Source organism: Piliocolobus tephrosceles, chromosome 7 (genome assembly GCF_002776525.5).
Source record: "Piliocolobus tephrosceles isolate RC106 chromosome 7, ASM277652v3, whole genome shotgun sequence".
NCBI lineage: Eukaryota > Metazoa > Chordata > Mammalia > Primates > Cercopithecidae > Piliocolobus > Piliocolobus tephrosceles.
In genome coordinates this window covers 99314939-99336021 of record NC_045440.1, presented here as the reverse complement: position 1 = coordinate 99336021, position 21083 = coordinate 99314939, and the positions used below count along the sequence as shown (strand labels likewise).

Here is a 21083-nt window from a genome sequence, read left to right as displayed (position 1 = left end):
CCAGTTACCTCCCAACAGAGACCCCAGGCAAGTGAAAGAATCCAGTCAAGGTCAGCAAAGTTGACCCATGGCTTGCCACAGATACAAGAGGAAGCCCATCTAATTCCAGCCTGAATTGTCAACCTACAGAATCATAAGCAAAATAAATGTTTATTGTTTTAAGTCACTGAATTTTGGAGTCATTTTTTATGTAGCGCTAAATAGCCACTGCAGAGGCTGAGCACTAAGAGAGCTATTTGTCTATCATTTCTTGGGATATTGGAGTACAAGGCTTTAGTAGTACCAGTCAGTCGACGAATGGAGACAGGAAGGGATGGGGATAGAGTGAGCAGCAGGATAAGGTTGTGTCTTGGGAGATGTTGCTGCGGACTCAGTACTCTCAAGTAGCAGAAGGAGCCAAAGGAGGAAGAGAATGTAGCAAACAGGAGCCCAGAGGAGTGGCTAGAGAAGCACTCTTAAAACCATCTCAGGGACTTCCAGAAATATTTAGGAGAAAGATGAAAGGCTAGAGGTCTTATAGAGACAATGTGGTTGGAGCCAGAAAGACTATGTAATTTTAATATTACATCCAAGGCTACTCTGATTGAATTTTTTTTAACCTCAAATTAGAGATTGTAACTTTCCAAAACATATTAGAAATAGGAAGTTTTCGGCCAGGCACAGTGGCTCACACCTGTCATCCCAGCACTTTTGTAGGCCAAGGCAGGAGGATCCCGTAAGGTCAGGAATTTGAGACCAGCTTGGCCAACATAAAAAGACCCCATCTCTAGAGAAAAATAAAATAAAACAGAAATAGAAAGTTTTAGCAAATTTGTTACACATGAATTCTTCCAAATAGTGAAAAAAAAAATCAGTAGATTGTATTTACTTTATTCATCCTCGAAGGATTCTTTATTTCCAATTCTTTGGGGATAAGAAGAATACAAATTGAGAAATGACTGCAAAGACTAGCAGCATTTATCACACATTCTTTGTACACATGAAGAAAGTGAAGAGCACACCAACAAATACTAAGTTACTGTGGCAAAGAAAGAAGTCTGATGCTTACTTATATTGGGTTATCTTCTCCTTCCAGGCAAGTGTGAAGAGTACACGTCTTTGCTCACTCCCCTTGCCATAGAGAGAAGAAACATGACTAGTGGAGCCAATGCGGCTGTGAACAGCAGGGATCCTGTCATTTCTGAGCTGAAGCATTTCAGTGTTTGTATAGAACTCTCCACCATTCTTGCCTGCCACATGGACTGAGGAGGCTGTGTGTTCCAGATGGCAAAACCACGGAGTGGTGGTATCTCTGTCTGCGTGGATCACTGAGCCGGGCCATGAAGTGAAGCTGCCTTAGAAGTTACCCAGGCCTGCGGCAGGTATTGCACAAATATGAAACCAACTTCAATTGTGTCAGACTGCTGAAGTCTTGGCATTGCTTGTTACTGAAGCATTGCCTGGCCTAGTCTGACTAATACAGTATTGAAAAGCTGACATCTGGCCAAGTGCGGTGGCTCACGCCTGTAATCCCAGCACTTTGGGAGGCCGAGGCAGGCAGATCACAAGGTCAGGAGATCAAGACCATCCTGGCTAACTTGGTGAAACCCCGTCTCTACTACAAATACAAAAAATTAGCCGGGCGTGGTGGCGAGCGCCTGTAGTCCCAGCTGCTAGGGAGACTGAGGGAGGAGAATGGTGTGAACCCGGGAGGCGGAGCTTGCAGTGAGCTGAGATCGCGCCACTGCACTCCAGCCTCGGTGACAGAGCAAGACTCCGTCTCAAAAAAAAAGAAAAGCTGACATCTGATTAAAAGAAAACTATCAATGTTGCAAATACATTACAAAAATGAGGAAAAATTGTTGTGCTGTTGTTCAGTGCAGATTTTACATGGTTTAATTTTTGGCAAGCAAGATCTAGTGTTCAGAGGAGCATCCAAAAAATTTTGTGAGTATGCACATGATAATGGAAATTTTATCCATTTGGCAGAAGCCACAGCCAGATTTGATAATATTATGGTAGAATGTTTCTGCATAATATAAATGTTGACACTAAATAATATTGCACCTATTTCGAGAATGAAATACAAAACTAATTAAAATTGTAGCAGATGCAGTGAGTGAAATAGTCTGAATAAGGTAAAAAGAGCTAACTATTATTCATTATTTTGGCTACAACCTTGATGTGTTTGAGACACAACTCCTGACGGATATAGAACAGATAACTTTTTTTGTTGTTGTTGGATTTGTGGATTCTCAAAATGCAAATATTTCCATATGCAAACATATTGGGGATTTTTTTTCTCCAGCAAATGTCACAACTGGGGAAGGATTATAAACAATGTTAGTAAACCACTTACAAAACTAATCAAGAATAAAATAATTTGAAGCACCTTGAATATCACAATGTTGCAAATATGCATGGAAAACAGGACAGAATGAAACAGATGATTCTAAAAAATGATTCTAGTTCATTTTCTTTCTTGACTAGATTTTTTTTTTTTTTTTGATACGGAGTCTCGGTCTGTCGCCCAGGCTGGAGTGCAGTGGCCGGATCTCAGCTCACTGCAAGCTCCGCCTCCCGGGTTTACGCCATTCTCCTGCCTCAGCCTCCCGAGTAGCTGGGACTACAGGCGCCCGCCACCTCTCCTGGCTAGTTTTTTTTTTTTTGTATTTTTTAGTAGAGACGGGGTTTAATCATGTTAGCCAGGATGGTCTTGATCTCCAGACCTCATGATCTGCCCGTCTCGGCCTCCCAAAGTGCTGGGATTACAGGCTTGAGCCACCACGCCCGGCCTTGACTAGATATTTTAATCTTAGTAGTGAATGGTGCAGGAAAAATCTCTTCTGACACCACTGAATTTTTTTGTACCATCCAGATCTATACAACTGTCTTTCAGCTTCAGTGAAATGTTGTGTATTAAAAACACATTTACCAAACATAAATTTGAAACACTGTCAAATGCATGATGGGAGAGTTGAGTTTATGCCATCATGGCACTAAAAACTCAATTAGAGACTCTATCCAATTCTTCTTCAGAAAATTTTGATATATTAATAAAGACAAGGATTATAAAATTCAAGCCAAAGGTAAGCTTTCAAAAACATCCGCTGTTAAGTTTATTTGCTCAGGACTCATTTGGGAAGATGGTTTAAGTAAAATTAATGCTACGTATATCCAAAATAATACAGGAGCTGAAATTCAACATATTGCCCTAAGAAGCATCCAAAGCAATTGTGTATCTGCAGATGTTTACTGTGTTGACTTGGAGATGGGGTGAGAGTGGAGGCTTTTCTTCCTATTGAAAGAAGAAAGGTTGTTGGCATCTGGACTCATGGTAAGAGGGGTGGTTGATGCCATGGCTTGGGAGGAGGCAGTCTGCCCTGCAGCATGGTAGGCAGCAGACCAACCAGGAGTGGTCCCTGGTGAAGGGCCTCCGCCATTGAGATCCTGGAATTTTCATGTCTGATGGCCAGTGTCCAGTGATCTTTTCTGCGTGGATGTTCTGCCAATCCAGGCCTTCAGTAAAACTTTGTCAAACTCCACAGCCTCTACTTAGGTCCAGACTCAAACTCCCACTGCCTAGGAGGCAGTGACTGGGCGGCAAGACAGAATGAGAGATGCAGTAAGAACATCTGGCTGAAGTGACAAGCAGCCATGCTGCCTGCTGGTGTGCAGTTCTGATGACAACCAAGGCAACTTCATACATGACTACACAAAGTTAATTTAACATGTTTGACTCTGCCATTTCATCCTAGTACCATAGATAAGATTTTTTGAGTAATTACTATGTACCAGGCCCTATTCTAAACTCTTTGTGAATATTAATTAATTTAATCCTTGAAGCCATCTCACTATTGTGCCCATTTTACAGATTAGGAAACTAAGGCCCAAAGAGGTTACACTAATTACCTAAGGTCAAATTAATGACAGAGTCTGGCTCCAGAGTCCACACTTTTAACCAGAGTGCAACGGAATCTGAATGTTACCCTTATAACCAAAGAGTTCACAATAGTGTTCTGAGTTTTACTCCTAGAAAAGAAACACACGCACACAGTCTTCCATCCCTCTGTCCCCCAGATAAATCCAAAATCTGCTGCCAGCTTACAGTGAGGTTGAAACTGCTTCTGGACCAAGCGTGGTGGCTCATGCTTGTAATCTCAGCACTTTGGGAGGCTGAGGTGGGAGGATTGCTTGAGTCCAGGAGTTCAAAACCAGCCTGGGTGACATGATGAAATCCTGTCTCTACAAAAAATACAAAAATTAGCTGGGTGAGGGGGTGGATGGCACATGCTTGTGGTCCCAGCTACTTGAAAGGCTGAGGTGGAAAGACCACTTGGGCCCAGGAGGTCAAGGCTGCAGTGAGCCATGATCACGACACCGCACTCCAGCCTGGGCAACAGAGTGAGACCTTGTCTCAAAAAAGAAAAGAAAAGAAAAGAAAGGAAATAAAATAAACAGAAAAGAAAAGAACTGCTTCAGATTATCAAGGTTTCAGGAATGCTGATGTTCAGCCTAGAATCTGCTTCTGCTCATTTGTCTCTGATGTGGTTTGGCTCTGTGTCCCCACCCAAATCTCAAGTTGAATTATAATCCCCACATGTTGAAGGAGGGGCCTGGAGGAAGATGATTGGATCCTGGGGGTGGTTTCTCCCATGCTGTTCTCATGATAGTGAGTGAGCTCTCACAAGATCCGATGGTTTAAAAGTGTGTGGCAGTCACCCCCTTGTTCTCTGTGTCTCCTGCTCCACCACGGTAAGACGTGCCAGCTTCCCCTCCACCTTCTACCATAATTGAAAGTTACCTGAGGCCTCCTAACCATGCTTCCTGCACAGCCTGTGGATCTGTGAGTCAATTAAACCTCTTTTTTTTTAAATAAATAACCCAGTCTTAGGTAGTTCTGTATAGCTGTGTGAGAATGGACTAATACAGTGTACCAAGCAGGCTGTGGGCTTCCCTCTCTCTTAGCGTGGACTAAGAGCAGGTCAGTGCCCCACACTGGCAGGAAAACCTGCTGCCACCCCTCAGCAGAGAGAGAAGGGCATTGCGTGCCTGGGAAACTGAGCAGGAAAACTTTCACTCTTACAATGGTTGGGGTGGACGGGGAATATTTGTTCCCAGATCCGAGGCTATGCAGCAGCTACTTGGGAAGGAAAGAGTGACCCTCCCATTCCTACCCAAAGCTTTGGCTACATCCTAGGGCATGACTTGCCAAAGTCAAGGAACATCAAAGTTATGGTGACCAACTTCTCCTAGTTTCCCACAACTTTCCCCCTTTAGCTGTGAAAGCCCCATATCCTGGTAACCCCTCAGTCCAAGCAAACTGGAACAGAGGGCATCATGATCAAAGATGAAATCAAAGAAAACCCTTTCCATTCTAGCCTCAAATATGGAAGGCCAAAACCCCCAATTCTCCCATCTCATGGAAGCCAGGAGGTCCCAAACCCTCACCATCAGATTACAGGCTGCGCCTCGCCGCTCTTAGTCCTAGGGAACTCGACATCTCCTCAGAGCTCTGAGATGAGGCAATGAGGACACAGACCTTGCATTCCATCTGCATGCTCCCATCTCCCCCGAGGCTGCCAAAAATTGGACACTGGGAGATGGAGATGCTTGGCAGCTGGAGTCACTCCTAGCCTCGGGCAGATTTTCCAGGCTTTTACATCTTTGAAGGAGATGGCAATATTCCCCATTTCTTCCAGATCCACACTGCCTGGGGTCAGAGATGCAGGGAGCTAGCCAAAACGCCTTTCTCTGTGATAAAGAGGCCACAGCGTTAAATCCCGTGAGTTCATCAATAGGTAACAAAATATTTTGCATGATTTGGCCTTGACTGAAAGGAAATTGTGAAACCTGCAAGGTGCTCTCTGTTCCTAGTGTGGACTCCCCAAAGAGGTTCTGGTCCCGAGCATGGCTACAGACATTCACTGCATGTAATCCAGACCTCATCTAATGCTATAAGTAAATAAACTCTGAATATTCAGAGAACAAATCACTAGTCCATCAAAATCCTTGGGGTAAATTAGTTCAGAAGACTGGACTAGAGACACACTCCGTGACTCACCCCCACCCAGAGTAAATAAGGGAAGATTAAGCACAACTTGATTGAATCATGCTGAAGTTTGGCATAACACAACAAAGAGATCAGCCTGAAATCTCACATTAGGAACACATAATCTCATAAAATTTATGACTGTTATTGCTCACCACATATGTTTCTGGGTTACTGTGTGCCGAGCTTCAAGCGAACTTCATTGCTGGGGTCTTGAGGGGGCTGCCTGCTGATCCATAGCGTATTTCAAGAAAGAAGCCACATTCCCAGTTGACACTCTTTGGCGTGAGTTTCCATGTGGCCTGGCCATGGCAGGAAGGAGACTGGAGGGGGGATCTTGGCAGTGGGAAGGGGGTTTTGTGCCATGCCCCAAGTGGGCCACTTGGCAAGGTCTCCTTGAGATGCTGAAGGGAAGACTGGCAGGCAAATCTTTTCTATCTCTCTTAGCCTCAGTTTCCTTATTTGCAAAATAAGGGGTAAAATTAGACGATCTCTGAGGTCTTTTCAAGAAGATCAAGGGAGTGATTCATCTAAAGAGAATGAATTGCCAATCTACTGCCCTCCATCTCCAAAAGGAAGCCAGAGCAAGAACTGGCCACTATGTCACCAACTGAGAGCAGTAGAGAATGGTGTGTGGCTTACAGGAGGCCATGGAATGCCAGCCCTGAGATCTGGGAGGAAAGGAGAGACAGCCACGTGCTTCAGAGGGTCACCCTCAATTGCTGCCCAGAGCTAAAATAGAGTTCAGAAGTGTTTGCAAACTTGTATCACCACTCCACCTTCCATGCCCATTGATCAAGGCCCCTTTCCCCTCTGAGCCCAAACGCAACCTCATGATTCTTCTTGACAGAAGCTGCTACCCAACCATCAGATCCTGGTGGTGAGCAAGAGCTGCTTTCCAACCCAAATGATGCTTAGACTCCCTCCAGGCCCATGCTCAGGGATTCCAGGTCTGACTGTAGAGACTCCAGAATGCGGAGTCAGTGAGAAGCCAGAGCCCCGAGAGAGGGAGCCAATTCCCTGAAGTGAAGGGCCATCATTTGCAGGAGATGGTTGCTGAAGTCCAAGTCCAGGGATTCCATAATGAAAGGAAGATGAAGCCCGTGAGCCCTGGATTCGTTTATTGAAGCCCAGAGCAAGGCAACATATTCCCAGGCCCCAAGGCTGTGCCCCCAGGTGTCATCACAAGGGAACACATGTGTAGCAGAGGCAGGTGACATGTAGACACGGCAGGTGCCTGCCATGCTGAGGTTTGTGCCTTCCTGCACCCATCCGGGCTCTGCCCTGAACGTCTCAGCTCAACAATCTCTCTCACGCAGATTCCTGCCTTCCCTGCCAACAGCCAAGGTCTAACCCTTCTGACCCTTGGGCCCTCTTCCAGGCTTTTCCTGTTCCATTTCCAGCACTGCTAGCTCCATCCAGAAAGTTTTGAACAAAAGAGCAACATTTTTTTTTCTGGCTTGTTCATTTTCATTATGATTTTCACAGCCAATTCCAGTAAATCTGCTACAATAAAAGTCCCTATTCATCATCCATGTTCTTCTAAATAATCTTAGATTTGATTTGAAGTCTACTTCAGTTAATATTTTGCCTTTTTTCAAAAAAATAGTTTTGTTGCTTTTTCCTGATTGTAACTCAGATATCAGCTGGGGACTGCCCTGCCCCTCAACATCTGTGAAATGTCCTGTGGCAGACTGTATTTTCCAAATAAGGCCACAACATTACTTTCCATCCCATATGCTCATTCCAGAACTTTGCGACTCCTCCATTGAGAGATGGCCGCTGTGTCATCTCCCCTTGAATCTGGGTGGGCCTTTTGACTGCTTCAACTGATAGAGTGCATGTAATTGACTGTGCAACTTCCAAAATGTGAGTCAGGAAGGCCACACAGCTTCCACCTGGCTCTCTCTCTCTCAGGACACACACCTTAGGAGCCATGGACAGCCACGTAAGAAGTCCAGCCCCCTGAAGATGCCCGGCTGCCAGCACCATGCAGAGACCACATAGAGATGGAGAGAAATTGCAAGAAGCCCCAGTTGCTCCAGCTCCAGCTGCCTGAGCCTTTCCAGCCCAGACACCAGACGTGTGGATGGGGAAGGCTTTGCTGGGACTCCAGCTTCAGCCACAGGAGAGACCCCATGCAAGAGCCATCCAGCAGAGCCCAGTCAACCCCCAGCACCTGGAGAGATATAAATGATTATTGTTGTTTGATGCCAATAAGTTTGAAGTGGTTTTTTAGTGTAGCAATGGATAACAGGGACTATTTGGCTGAAGTTCAAGCAATTCTGTGTCCTGTGGAACTCACAAGGCTTTCCAAGGCTTCTGCGGATTCCTGGAAAAACAGAATGGATTGTTCATTTGTGGATTATATGTGTTCAGATGCTGCCTCTGTCCGACCCCACACAGCATGTGAAATGTGACCCCAATTTCATGTCCCACAACAGTCACTCACACAAAGCATCTGAGTGGGTAGTACACCACGTGGGAGATTTAAGATCATGTTGCCAACCACATGGGATTTTGTCAACTTGCTACCTCTTCTCCCCTCCCTCTTCCCAGGCTCATCTCCTCTCAGGTTGCTCTGGGAACCCACATTCTTCTCCCTCTACTATGAAGAGCAATTAAAATTCCCTCAAGTGCCTAATCCCAAACTTCCACACTCAAGCACATCAAGAATCCAGCCTTTACTGGAGCCAATTGAGGTTATAGATGAGCAATTATTCTTGTGTGCATTCATTGTAAAAAAATTCAAGGAACACCCAGAAAAATAAAAGAAGAAAGTAAAAATTACCCCCAAATCCCACTATCCAGTGATAAGCACTACTAATGTTTGGTAAACATCCTATCAGTATACAATTTTACATATATAAGATTATATTATCCTTGCTGCTCTATGCTTCCCCAGGTATAATTGGTATTAATAACAGCTTTACCATTTATTTAGTACCTACTAAGTACTTAGCAATTATATAAAGGTAGCATCCTCAGTGCATCATTATCTTCTTTTTCCTAAGGGATTTTGGGGAGAGTCAGAGCAGGGACCTGAACCCAGACCCTCCCAACCATAAGGCCGGTGCACTTGCCACTAAATCATTCAGCCATAGCGGAATCTTTCCCCCAGACCTGCATATCACTGTGGAGAGACTATCCTGGCCTGCATATCTTGAGCCAGGTCTAGCATCCTAACACATTCCTGTGCCCTTTTTCAGAGAGTCCAAGGGATCAGGGCTCCCAGGAGTCTGTGTTTGGCTCATTCCTGGCGAGGCTGAGTTTCTAGAAGGAAGTGAAAGTCTGGGCCCCCCAGGAGAAACAAGGAAGGTTCTGTGTCTTCAGGATAGCAGAGCAAAGCCAGAGAGGAGCTCTCCTCTGCCTCCGTGTCTGCGGGACGGAGGGGCCCTGCTGTCCTGGGAGTCTCAGAGGGTCTCCCGTGAGTTCACCATGAACCATCTGCCTCTTCCTCCCAGGGAATGTTTGTCCCAACTCCTGAGGGCCTCATCTGTGCAGGGCCCGCCAGGCGAGGAGGACATGTCTTAGGAACAGGCTGTGCTTGTTCCCTCAGCCCTAGAAGAGACTCTGCCAGGTGGCACTTGCCCTTCCCTGGGGAGGAGTCTGCAGTATGTTCTCTGTCAACCTTTACTGATGAGCACATGTTCCAAGCAGAGCCCCAGGGGACTAGCATCTGCTCTGACCCCTTCCAGAGAAACCCTGGGTGAGAGGCTGAGAGAGGAGATCCCACACTGGGGGCACTGCGGCCCCGGAAGAGGAGGAGCGGCCTCTGGGGAGGGCCTGACCTTTCCTTTGATGACTTTCTTGGGCCGTGCACTAATTGTGAAGAAGTAAAAAGTGAGTTATTAGTCTCCAGCTGTTCCCACAGATGCTGACATTTGAGGGAGGCCAAGGGCAGCAGACTCCTCCCCACCACACAACCACACTTACAGCCATCCACTTGAAGGTGGGCCTGCCTTGCAGGAGGTCCCCTTTGACTTCAGAGACTCAGACACTCCCAGCTCAGGGTAGGCGTTTAGAAGTTAGGCTGTGAGTCCAAAAGCCCCAGACTTGAGTTCTGGCTGCCACTTATTTACTTGAACCCAGGATAATTTGCTTAACTCCTCTGAGCCTGGGCTTCCCCATCATCTTAGTTTTGTTTCCCCCATAGAAGTACCCCCTAAGATGGGCGTTCTGTTGCTGGTGTTTTAATTGGGAGGTGATCCCAGGAAGCTCCAGCAGGGGAACAGGTAAGGAAGGGAAGTAAGCCAGTGAAAGATCATTGTCAAGCCAGTGACAAAACAGAAGCTTCATCCTGCTGGGGAACTCTTAGAGGCAGTGGAGAATACATGTCCTGGAATTATCCCCCATTTCCCTAACCCCAGGGCAAAGGAGCTGGCATATTGATCCACCAATTCCCACCAGTCATTGTTTAAAGGCTGCCCCTGGGGAGGGGGTCAGGGATCATACCTGTGTCCCTCTGGCCTGCCCTATGCCCAGGTAGAGCAGGTTCCAGCCACCAGAGACAGCCTCAGGCAGAGTCACGCACTGCTCTTGCACACTACTTTTGTTACAAAGTAGACTGGGTGCTATGGGCAACCAAGGACATGTCTTCATCCTCCAAACCTCCAGTGCCCTCCAGTGCTGTGGTAAGTGCCAGGAGGATATGGTGGGGCACCCTCAGCCTCTGCTACCACTACCTCTAAAACAAGAGAAATGACACTGGTTGCTTAGGATGGCTGTGGGGAAATATGCAGATTTTGTTTTATTTGATTTGTTTCAGCAGACAGTTGACTGGGTTGAACTCTCACTGCATATTCTGTCTCCTGGGTGGCAGCTCAAATCCCCACAAATGCATCATTCAGAGGTCAGCCTGAGATTGAGGCAGAGTTTATGCCTGAATTTAGTGCTTATCCTCTTTTGATCAGTCTTTTCAACTACATCGCCTCCATTTACAGTGAATATAGTTTCCTCAAACCCTGTCCTGTTGCCAGAAACACTATATGCTGTCTCTCAGAGCTCTATTCTAGCCTCTCTCCACGGGACATGCTCCTGCTGGCTTTCTAAAAGTTGACCGTGGGGTAGGTGCAGTGGTTCATGCCTGTAATCTCAGAACTTTGGAAGACTGAGGCAGGAATATCACTTGAGGCTGGGAGTTCAAGACTAGCTTGGACAACACAGCGAGACTCCATCTCTACAAACAATAAAAAATTAGCCAAGTATGGTGGTGCATGCCTGTAGTCCCAGCTACTTGGAAGGCTGAGGTGGGAGGATTGCTTGAGTCTGGGAGGTCAAGGCTGCAATGAGCCATGATCACAGCACTGAACTCCAGCCTGGGCAACAGAGTGAGACCTTGTCTCAAAAATAAATCGATAAAATAAAAGTTGACTGTAGGTTACCATTCTGCTTAACAATAAGCTGAATGAATAAGCACACAATAACTAGGGTTGAGAGAGTCAATTGAATAAAACCCACAATCAAGTTAAGGACCAGTCCTGAATACAGATAACCTGTCTCATTGTGCAATCATGTCTCCAATCACATGACTGAACTTCAGTTTGGGTGAAAAAAAGGCCCTTGTAGCTATGTAGCCTTTTATTATTTCTGTAATGAATCTGGCCTATTTGACCCCAGAGATATCAATATTCCAAAGTTCCTGTTCTTGCCCCATTGTTCTCATATAGGACCTCTTGTCCCCAGAAAGTCTACTAATCCCCATAACCTTATCCCACCCTCTCTCACTCAGCTAAAATTTTCTGATAATCCACTTCTGATGGTGCCTCTAGGAGAGGGGTGACAATTTTGGATGAGTGGGGAGATGTCACTTTTCCGGATTGTTCTGAGGATTAAATAAGTTAATACATATAAAGTGCTTAGGACTTGACTTGCCCATAGGCACATAGTAAGCCCTTGATAAACGGTGGTGGTGGTAATATTGTTATTATTATTATCTTATTATTATTCTCTCTTCTTAGTTGTAAATGTCATAAGCACAGAGTAGGAACTCAGTCACTGTGTGTAGAATATAACTTAATTGGAAAGATGCCCTCTGTCATGGCCTAGAACCTAGACACCTCGGAGCCTAATTAGCAGTGGGTCAGGAAATACAGATGCCTCCCCTGAAATGGTGAGACTAAGGTATATTAGTCCATTTTCATGCTGCTGATAAAGACATACCTGAAACTGGGCAATTTACAAAAGAAAGAGGTTTAATGGACTTACAGTTCCACATAGCTGGGGAAGCCTCACAATCACGGCAGAAGGCAAAGAAGAGCAAGTCACATCTTACATGGATGGCAGCAGGCAAAGAGAGAGAGCTTGTGCATTGGAACTCCTCATTTTAAAACCATCAGCCCTCATGAGACTTATTCACTACCATGGGAACAGCATGGGAAAGACTTGCCCCCATGATTCAATTACCTCTCATTGTGTCCCTCCCACAACACATGGAAATTCAACATGAGATTTCAGTGGGGACACAGGCAAACCATATCATAAGGTGACCCAGGTCAGTGTCACCTCCACCAGGAGGACTCCTTTTCCATCTGAATTTGGTACCCTCCTTTATGTTCCCATTGCACACTACTCTTGTTCCAAAGTAGACTGGGTGCTATGGGCAACCAAGGATGCATCTTCAGTCTCCAAACCTCCAGGGCCTGACACATGATAAACGTCCAGTAAGTATTTGCTAACTGAATATTGGCTTACTTACCTTCCCCCAGGCATTTTATTTTATTATTTCATTTTATTTATTTTGGCTTCCATTTTAGGTTCGGGGGTACACGTGCCGGTGTGTTACATGGGTAAATTGTGTGTTGCTGGCATTTGGCGTACAAATGATCCCATCACCCAGGTAGTAAGCATAGTACCCAATCATTTTTCAACCCTTCCCCTACTCCCAACCTCCCCCCTCTACGGGTCCCCAGTGTCTACTGTTTCCAGCTTTGTGTCTGCCCCCACACATTGTAATGTCTAGCTAGCACAGTACCTGCCCCTAGTAGAGACTTACAGGTTTATTAAGTGTATGAAGGGCATAGATTTCCTTCATTACATGCAAGTGAAAGAAACATACTTTTTCCTTCTAAATCTAGTTAAATCTGGCTCTAGCCCTCACATGCCTGACTGAGAGCTGTCTGATACATTGAATCAGTAACCCCCAATTCTAATCCCTTATCTGCGCCTACCATAGAGGCTGGAGAAGCTACAATGCACTTTTTTCCCAGCATCCTTTGCAGTTAGGAGTGGTTGGGAGACACAGTATAGGCTGATGAGAAGCAAGACATTTGCTGGCAATGTCCTTACATTCTTTCTTCTGTGCGATATACAGACATATGTCTGGGGGTACAGCAGCCCCCTTGAAAACATGAGGAGACAGTGTGAGGAAAAGACTGAGACAGTTACCCGCGAGCAAGCCTTGATGTCCCTGAGTCATGAACCAGTGCCTCCAGACATCTGCCTGCAGGCTATTGGCTAAAGGCACTCCAGTTAAGTGTTCTGAATTTCACTCCCACTGAAACTAGATGGGGTACCTCTCTTTCCAGAGGATCCTGAGGAGGGGTAAATAAGAGATGTTTATCCAGTTATCCTGCCACAAATGAATGGAAACATCTTGCTCAGGTCGTTTAAGTCCAGAATTAAGCACGGAATTTCCCTTCTGTAAAAAAAGTAAGTTGGACCAGGTGATGGCAAAGGTTCTCGCCCTGGAGTCCAGGCTGGAAGAGGCGGCCACAGTGGTGGCACCCTGTGATCCCCACCCTTCCTGACTCAAGCTGAGCTTGCTAAGAGAGTGCAAGGCTCAAACAGAGAGTGTTCCAGGCTATTCCTACATTCTTCACCAACCTGCGAGCAAAGGGAGCACCGGACAGGGAGGGAGTGAGGATACACCGAGCAGAGTCACTGGGACTGGAGGAGGCCAAACATCATGCATAAGTTAGCAGGCAGGTGTGAGAACCAGCTCGACCTGAAAGCCAAAGACTCAGAGAGCTGTAAAGTTTAGAGCTGATGAGTGGACTGCCATGAATGTGAGTATAATGGAGAGAGGGTGGGGATATTTATGGAGCTGATTCTAGAGACCAGAACAGTAGCTGATGAGGAAGAGCTGTCTTCCTCTTAACCTGCTGTAGATTTGAAATTCCGGGAGGAGCTCACCTTCTAGCACACTCAGATGTTTGCGTGTGCATACATACATGTGTGTGTGTGTGTGTGTGTGCACGCATAGTATGACTGCTGGCCCCTTAGCCTCCAGGCTGATTGAGGGAAAAGCTTTATGCTGTCACATCTCAACATCAGTGGGCTTCAGAATCTCTAAACGGAACCTGCAATCTCTTGGATATGGGGGAAGAAAGGGAGCAACTAAGCCCTTGGCACGGGTCGGTCCTTGTGCTGGCACCTGCATGTCCATTGCACTCACAGTGAGCCTGCAAGGTAGAGATGATCAAACCCACTTCATTGGCTTTGCAGAGAGCACTTGATGAGACCAGAACTCACCACTGGCAGGGCCGCTCCCCTGAGCTTCCACATTTCGTGCTTGCACAGCTTAGATCTGTGTGGCTATGTGCAGGTCACCCAGCCTTTAAGAACCTCAATTTGCCATTTGGAAAAAGGGAGCAGTTTGGAGTTGCAGGCCCAGATGATGATTCCCCTTCTCCTTGGTCCTCAGGGTTATAGTGAGGATGGAATTAAATAACATTTGTGAATTCTTATAAAATTGTGAAGTGCCATGACAATGAAAGGCTTATAATTATTTTCTACTACAACAATAACAATAAGCTAAATTTGATTCTGGTATAAAAATGCAATAGCTAAGATTCAGTGATGTAGAACAGATCGATTTGGGGAAAATTATACTTCATATGCATTTCACAAGCTAGTGAAAGTGCACATTGCCATGGCCATGAGAAAGACCAGGAGAAGAGAAAGGCTCATAAATTCAGAAAGTCTACCTAATTTCAGTTCACTCAAATGCACAACAATTTATTCTCAAATACTCTGCTGGGCTTAAGGAAAGACTCAATGATTACAATATACTCTTAAAGCCTTTAAGAGAGTTTAAGCAATCATTTGTATTCTAAATAGGCCTTCCTGACACATCCTCCTTAAAATGTTAGATCAGAAAAAGAATTCAAAGCCAGAGGCTGGCTGGCAGCGCTCCTGCTGTTCTATCAAGTTGACTGTGGGTTCCCATTCTGCTTAGACAATAGGCTGGATAAATGAGCATGCATAGCCAGAGCCTGGGAATCTAATCAAATGAAACCTTCCATTAAATTAATCTGACACAGCTTTTACCATTTTTCTGGACTAGTTCTGGATTCAGATACTCTATCCTATTATCCAGCTGTATCTCCTACCATGTGACCCAATTTTGAGTTTGAAAGAAAACGTCCCTGTTGCTATGTGGTCTTCTACTGTTTCTGTGATTCAGCTTGCCTTGTTTAAATCTCATGAACACCCTGACCTCACACTCCTCTACTTGCCTCTCTCTTATCACACAGGATCTCTCATCCCGAAATTGTCTCCTCAGCCTCATGTTCCAGTCCACTCAGCTGAAGCTTTCCCAAAATCCTCTGCTGATGATGCCCCTTGGAGAACGCTGATTATTTTGGGTGAGGAGAGATGCCACGTCTTGGAGTATCTAAAGTCACCAGCCCATGAGACGCGAGAGCAGTGCTGAGCTCCATACAGAGATAGAAGAAGGGTGTCTCCCATGTTTAGTCCATGAGCCTCAAAGCACCTCTGCTTATACCAGTGTCCTCAACCTCCTCATAACAGCAGCCCATCTGGCTTACCTTCTAAGCCTTCTGTCTGCAAGAGGAGCCTGTGAAGGACTGACCCTCTGCCATTCCCTTCATCCTTCAGTCTACTTCTCTTCCTTCCCAAGGCAACTCTACCATCGATGTCTTCCATGTTCTCTGGCCAGCAAAGGCTCTGTGCTCAGAGTTCCACAGATGGGCTGTCAGTTCAACCAAAAGCAAGCCTTGCATCTCTTTGAATCCCACTTTGGACCCAGCTACCACACCTTGCAATGTGAATTTTGCAATGTGAATTTTCTAATTCCAGATTCTCTGTCCTGTTGTAACTTCTGTGTCAAACCATGTGTTTCCATTTTAAGGCTTGAAAAATATGATCAGCCTGGCTCTGGGGGCTTGCACTGCCCTTAAGTCCCTTCTGACTCATGCCCAGCTGTCTTAGAGCACAGAGCAGGCTCCTACACCTCCCCTGACAGATGCCTTCTGGCCAGGCTGGGTGCTGGAAGGAAGATCTGTGCCTCTCAAATACCCTCGTTGGTCCCTTTCTCAGCCAGAGAGTGCCATGTGCCCAGGAAGAAAAAGTTGACCCCCCAGTCCAAGGCCCAACAATCAAGTTTTGTTTAGGATATAAGGCCATTGAACTGGTCTTATTTATTTTCCCTGCACTTGTGTTTTCTAAGTTTTTCCACATTATTTCTAATTTGGGCTGTCAGAAAGGGGAAAAATTAAAAACCAGGGATCTAGAGATAATGGAGTATCTTGGTGGTTACTGCATTAAAAACCAGCTGGCTAAAATGGGTTTGGAAGATCTTAGAAGGCAACCTGACTCAAACGCTGTGCAAATCAAAATTGGTAGAGCCCACAGGCCAAGGTGCAGCTGAAACACTAAATGCACTCCCTCCCTCCCTAGTGAAAACACATATGGACTCATGTGGACGCTGTCCTCCCACCTTCATCTACTTCTGGAAATAGTGAAATAGAGAGATAGGAACTGCTGTTCAGATTGGAGAACCCCAGGCATTTCTAACATGTGGCCCTATCTGTTACCCTTTATCTATCTGCCTTGCTCAAAGCTGTATTTTCATGAGCACATGGTAAGGCCTTAACTAATATTTGTTGAATAAATGAAGGAAGGAGGAATAGGATAAAATACATGTCAGCTGACTCAGATGCTTTTTTGGAGAGTTAGATATACATGTACAAATGGGTAAATATATAAAGAAATAGATGAATAATTAAATTGGCACTAATTGGTATGGTTGATAGAACACTAACACCATCTCTCTTGTTGACAGTGTGTGATTGAATTAACAGTATTAAGTGTGTCTATGACATGACTCTTCCTGCTTTTTTCTATCATCCTCCTTACATCTTTCCTCACCTCCAGAAATTATCCCCTCCACAAACACACAGATTTGTGTGTCTACTAAAACAAAATCTTTCACAGATGGTACAGGTGCTAACAGAGAGAAGAAAGGGGAAGAGTGGATTCTAAGTGTTTCTTTTCACTTAATAATTTACCATCAGAGCAATAGGAGTTTTGGTATAGCTCAAGGTCCTAAGACTGCGAATATAATTTCTAGCAGTGTATTCTTGAGAACAGCATGTCTTTATTGCAATGAATTATGTACTAGCTAAGCATCCATCACCACAGTCCAGAAAGTCTGACCAATTGGCTTCAATACTTAGATGACGCTTATTTTCAACCAGACATGCCCACTTGTAAATGCCTACTAAGTGTAACCCACATAAATTTGAGTGTCCTCATGGCCTTTTCAGCTCTTGCATAGTCAAAAGAAATAAACATTCAACTCCTAAATCCTTGAGGGAAAATGAAGATTTGGAGATGGGTTTTCGGATGATATGGCCCAAGGATTTTGCATTGCTTTAACTGCTCTTTGCATGGGAAGCCACTGGCCTGTGCTTTGAATTTAATGCAACAAAATCTATCACCTTGCAACTCTTCCAGAGCCAACAACTAGGCCACACAACTCCCTTTTAGAAGTATGCAGGAAACATATTCACACCAAAACATCTTCACTTAAGGCCAGTGGGACCCCTCCCGACACTCTACATCTCCTCATTCAACCCAGCTTGTCCTTTCTTGTTCCCCTATAGAGTGCGGAGCCTTGGGGATTTAAGGCAGTGGGGTCTGGTGCCCCTGCAGCTGCCCTGCCCCTGCCACATCACTAACATCTGAGCACAGCATCCCGCCTCTTCAACTGAAGACTCCTTAGCGATATCCACAGACCACATTTCCTCCAAGTTACAAGCTAAAATGTTGTTTCTTGCCACAAATAAAACACAAGTTACTTACTCCAAAATTCAATGTGACCGGGGGGATGACACTACCTCACTTATGCTGGGGCCTGAGAGATGCTTTATGTGTGACCAACATCACTCCTCAAGGGACAAATCAGGGGGTACTAAGTCCTGGGCTGGATCTGAGGTGTCCCCTGAGTGGGACCGGGGAGCTGCTCTCCCATTCATCTTGCTTCTCAGCTTAAGATACAGTGGCCCCCAAACCACCCTGCTGCCCTAGTTTAAACTCAAGTATTCCATCTCACTTGTAGAAGCTGCCATTTTGCCTCTTTTTTTCTTTGGGCTTGATTAGCCACATCAACACAGGGAATTCAAAAGGCCCTTCCAGTTTAAAATCAGCTCTCAAATTGCACAACCACTCTTTGCCAAAATTTGCTGATCTGTCTCCCGCAAGGATTGATCCAAGTGCTTCTCATTATCCAAGCTAGCTTCGATTGCTCCCGTGGTGCTGTCTGCAGTAGTAGCTCCTCCTACCACAACACAGGAAAACATTTGTGCCAGTAACAGATTCCTACTTGTGAATTAAATACATAAATCCTAGCTAACCTCCTCTCTACCCTCTACTGTCTCTAGGGCAGTGAGGTGGTTGGCCACTAGATCAGACATCCGGCGGCGTTAGAGTTGCAAACAGTCCCCATTGTTAAGGTCCTCATCTAACAACATCTTTCCTCTGCCTTTGCTGCATACCACCCCTAAAATCTTCAAATGGAGCTGCTAACACAGCTCAAAGCCCTTTTCTCTGGTTCCTTGCGTGGAACTTCCTGTGAATTTCTTATGTTTCTAGTAGCAATCAGCTTGTATAAACAGTTTCAAAGCCAACTTGATTGCCAACCTTACAGTAGCTGTTGTGCTCCAGGGGAGCTGGTCCCAGCTAGAGCAGGGCAACAATGTGGATTAGTGCAACTATCCTTTTCATTGATCGCCTCATTCCTTGCACAAAGCTTCTGCTTCTTAGTTGCATATCTATTGGGATTGATGTGCTAATGTCCAATTTGCAATCTCAAGAGAGAAGGTTTTTGTTTTTTAGGTTATAAATGCTTTACTTTTTTAACACAGAAGCTCAGTGGTGGACACATATGTGGTCATTTGATGTTTTTATGACTAAACGTTAGAGTTCACGCTCTCTCTCTTATAGAACATAAATGTATCCCTACACATGCGTATGTAATTCTTATCAAAATTAAGCTTAGTTACTAAAAGAAGATTCGTTATCTGAACTTTCTTCTGTAATTTCTCACTGTCACCATCAGGCACTGGAACATCTGGCCTCTCAGGAAAATCTGGGTCTAGTCCTTCTGATATCATTTTTTTTTTTCGTTTTTGTTTTGAGACAGGATCTCACTCTGTCACCCAAGCTAGAGTGCAGTGGCGCAATCTTGGCTCATTGCAACCTCCACTTCCCAGGTCCAAGTGATTCTCCTGCCTCAGCGTCACAAGTAGCTGGGATTACAGGCGTGTGCCACCATGCCCAGTTATTTTTTGTATTTTTTGGTAGAGACAGGGTTTCACCATATTGGCCAGGCTGGTCTTGGACTCCTGAACTCAAGTGATCCATCTGCCTTGGCTTCCCAAAGTATTGGGATTACAGGCACAAGCTACCACGCCCGACCTAATTTTGTTTCTGATTGCCATTGCTGGTACACCTACTTGAACCATTTTGAGATCTCTGGCATATCTTGGATCCTTGACTACAGTTAAGCTGTTTCCTGCTGATCCCTCACTTTCCTGGGGTCCAGAGTCTTGTGTACTGTTCCGTAACTGCTCTGAAGTGGCTTCAGAAGGTGCTGAAGTCCATTTGTGATACCAGTAACACTTAAAGGAGATACTTCAACTGTGACATCATCTAGGTCAGAGATAGATGACAACTTTGTGTCTAAAATGTTGAGAGTTGTTTCAATTTGTTGGATACAAAGAGAAAGGTCTGCCAGTTTCTCCTCACAAACCATAGAAAAGTAGTTGAGGAACTGTACAGTGTGCACCACAAATTGGTTTAGAAAAGTCACAGTTCTTTTCTGTTGAAGAGTTGGCACCTTGGTCAGGTCATGCCTGACTCCATGAGAGGAAGCCCATCGTCATCCATCTTCTCGGTGGGCGGGAGCCCCGGGTTCACCCACAAACCCCTCCCAGATGGGGCCGCCCAAGCCAGTAATGGTGTGTTAAGAGGGAGTTTTCGTAGGCATCCTCCATTTAACTGGTTCACAGGGCCCTGTGTTTATTTGATTCCCTGAGTGGTGCTGAGACCTGAAAACCATATTCTTCTCTAAAAGAGTAATTTTGGCAAGGCGCAGTGGCTCATGCCTGTAATCCCCACACTTTGGGATGCCAAGGCGGGTGGATCACTTGAGGCCAGGAGTTCCAGACCAGACTGGCCAACACGGTGAAACTCCGTCTCTACTAAAAATACAAAAGTTAGCCAGGCGTAGTGGTACATGCCTGTATTCTTAGCTACTCAGGAGGCTGAGGTGGGAGAATTGCTTGAACCTGAGAGGTGGAGGTTGCAGTGAGCCAAGATCGTGCCACTGCACTCCAGCCTGGGTGACAGAGCAAGACTCTGTCTCAAAAATAATAATAATAAAATAAGATAAAAGAGTAATTTTGACATCAGAGTAGGGCCTACCATTTCCTCTCAGGCTTTCCCATGCTATTCGGTGCTTGTAACTGACTCACCTACACTTGTTTGTATCACAATTCCAACAACTTGGCAATCCCAGAACTTGTCTCTGTGAGTCAGGTCATGATTATTATTTTAATCTAAGAAACATAAGATTGCATCTTAGGCAAAATCCCACTCATCCCTCCACCCCACAAATAGAACCTACACAAAACTGGGTCCATTTGTAGCTCTTTCCACATTGGGTTGCATGCTAAAGCATATTCAAATCCAACTCTGAAACAGTGGGGACCTTTTGTGACATAAACTGGCTAGCTCTTCACCCAACCTGATTCCTCTTCCTCCTGGCCACACAGGTAGATAAATTTCCCAGCCTCCCTTGCAACTA

The 21083-nt window shown here is 45.3% G+C and overlaps 1 pseudogene; it reads right to left on the bottom strand.

Annotated features, from left to right (window-relative positions):
• Positions 1–19270: 19270 nt before the first annotated feature.
• On the bottom strand, positions 19271–20164 carry LOC113224961 (annotated as a pseudogene).
• Between the last annotated feature and the right edge of the window lie 919 nt (positions 20165–21083).